This window comes from Myotis davidii, unplaced genomic scaffold (assembly GCF_000327345.1).
Source record: "Myotis davidii unplaced genomic scaffold, ASM32734v1 scaffold399, whole genome shotgun sequence".
Lineage (NCBI taxonomy): Eukaryota > Metazoa > Chordata > Mammalia > Chiroptera > Vespertilionidae > Myotis > Myotis davidii.
In genome coordinates, this window is record NW_006292094.1 from 5,140,854 (window position 1) to 5,143,374 (window position 2,521).

The window sequence follows — 2,521 nt, forward strand, 5'->3', positions numbered from 1 at the left end:
CCGACCCAGGGCCCTAATGAAATGCAGGCTCGGCTCGCCACGCCGAGGAGGCGCACACTTGGAAAATGCAAACGCCATTGGCAAATCCAGGGCAAACAGGCAGAATTTTTATTAGCAACTAAATGATTTATGGCACACATGCCCCGCCGTCACAATTACGGCGTCTTGGAGCATCTAGGGGGGAAAACATTAAACATTTATAAAAATAGGCTTTGTTATTTTCCACCCTGCGAGCGCTTTGTGTTCCCCACCCCGGCTCTCAAGACACATTTTTTTCCTTGCGCTATATTAAAAGAAAAGAAAACATTTCAGACCTGGGCGGAGACAGGGGTGAGGGGAAGCGGGGCCTGAGCTCCGAATATTGGAGGGCAACCCGAGGGGTGGGGAAGCGGCGGGGCTCTGGCGTGGGAGGGTTTACGGGGAGCCCACAAAGGCCTCAGGATACGGCTGGAGGACGCTCGGCGCCCACCAGGGCTGCGCCCCCGCGCTCGGCCCCTTCCCCTGCCTGGGCTTCCAGCAGCCTCGCCAGCACAACTGCGTTTATTTTATTTCTGCAGCCATCCCCCTCCTCCAAGGAACACAGACACAATACCTCCTTTCTCTCCCCTCACCCCCTCCTCTCCGTCTTTGCTCCTGGCTGCCCGGAGCTGCCCCGGGAGCCTCCTGCTGCCCCGGCCGCCACCGAGACCTGTGCGCCCTGCTCCAAGCGAGGACACCGCCGCTAGTTCCCCTCGGATTCGGCTATTTTCGTTCCTTTCTTCTTTCCTTCTCACCCTCCTTCCTCCCCCCGCGGAGCTTCTGCTTCCAAAAGAGGGCAGCCTAGAAACCAGCGCTGGAGGCTTCAGGAAGGGCAACTTGAAACTGTCCTCAAGGGGCTGAACTTTTCCCCCAAATTTATTCTGGAATTAAATTAGACAGCCCCAGTTAGCTCTGGACGCTCACCCCTCTTGTTTTCTAAAAGTGGATAAAAGAAAATAGAGCTAATGGGCGCTAACTAGCTAATTTCCCCCTCTCCCAAGAAAAGTTGCCTTAAAAATTTATTAAAAAAAATAGAACAGGCAATGCCAAACGCTGAGTCCGCAGTGCGAGGGGTGGGGGGTGGGGTGGGGGGAGAAGAGCGGGGTCCTCTTGTTTTAATTAAAATCCAATCACCGCGGTAGCTCGCCGAGGCTGGAGCGGCAAGGATGTCTGCCCTTCCCAGCTTCCTATTGAGGGTACGTAATGCCTGGCCGTCCCCGCCGGCTGCGGAGGGTGCGGGGTCTCTCCGACACGCCGCATCCGTGCTCCTCACGCCAGCAGCCAAGTAGGTTGCCGCGGGCAGCTCCCGGCAACTCAAACCAGAAAGGATTTTGCTGAAAGCGCAAAACAAAAGTACGAAGTCTGGGGGATTGAGGCTCCCCTCCCCCTCAGGCCACCGCGGCCAGCCAAGCACTTTCTGGGCTTGGCTGCTGCTTCCTCTGAGCTCAACAGATTTTTTCCCCCGGTTTCACCCTCCCTGGAGGGGGCGCGGCGGATGGAAGGCGAGAGAGGCCCCCAGCCAAGAGGTTTTTAATATTACACTTTAATAGGTTTCAGAAGGCCCCGTGGAGAAATGCTAATAGGCTGAAATGTCAGAATCAAGAGGGAGTCAGCTCGCGCTCAGCCGATCTAATCCTTTTTTCTGCTGTTTTTTTTTTTTTTTGTGGGGGAGGGAGTAGGTGGGGAGTGCCCACGCAAAGAGAGGCTTTGGGGAGGGGCGCACGGTGCAAAGCACCGCAGCCTCGGCCGGGACCGTGGGGGGAGCGCGCCCCAACCCGCGTTTCTATAGGAACCCCTTTTAGAAGATTAGAGACTCACCCGCTGCCGGCCGCCGAGGCCTCGCCAAAATATTAATCAGTAACCATCTGACACCGCGTTTCAGGGAGGGACCCGCAGGCCTGGGCTAGGAAAGCGACCTCTCGCCAGCCCATCCTACCTAACCGCGCTGCTGGGGGGAGAGGGGATGAATCGCTGCTTTGTTTGGGGGGGGGCAGGAGGAAAAAGCAGCCCTAGTCCGTTTTGGCGTCGCCACCGCGCGTTCTAGGCGGCGCGTCCCAGGGGTGGAGGGGGACCGGAGCTGGGGCGCGGGGTGCAGCCTGCTGGGCCCCAGGCCCTTCCCGGTTCGCTCGGCTTGTCACCTCCTCCTGCGAGCAGGAAGCTGACAGGCGGTCCATTAAACCGCGGCTAGCAAAGCCCAGGATTGCGGCGACAACCATCTTCCTCTATTTTGATCGCTAAGCCCAGACGCTGGGGGAGGGGGAGGAAAAGGGAGGAGGAGAAGAAGGGGGGTTGTCGGAGCTGGTGGAGGGGGAGGGCTGCCTAGAAACGGCCCGGAAAAATTCTCACCACCAGTTTTGATCATTCAGCCCCGCCGAGGGGAGCCTGGAAACTGCTGGAGCCCCCAGGTCCGTAATTGGTTTTATAGGAATGGCTGAGGGCCAAGGTGTTTACATGCGCGTGACTGGCGGCGCGCGCGGCCAATGGGTGGCGGCCGGGGGCCTGC

General features: G+C 58.4%; 1 long non-coding RNA gene across 1 annotated transcript; it reads right to left on the minus strand.

The window, feature by feature from the left end:
- Positions 1–85: 85 nt before the first annotated feature.
- Positions 86–2,502, minus strand: LOC107183356. Its single transcript, XR_001514143.1, has 2 exons — positions 1,837–2,502; positions 86–1,352 (listed from the first exon to the last, which is right to left on the minus strand). It is a non-coding gene; the product is annotated as an uncharacterized LOC107183356 (long non-coding RNA).
- Between the last annotated feature and the right edge of the window lie 19 nt (positions 2,503–2,521).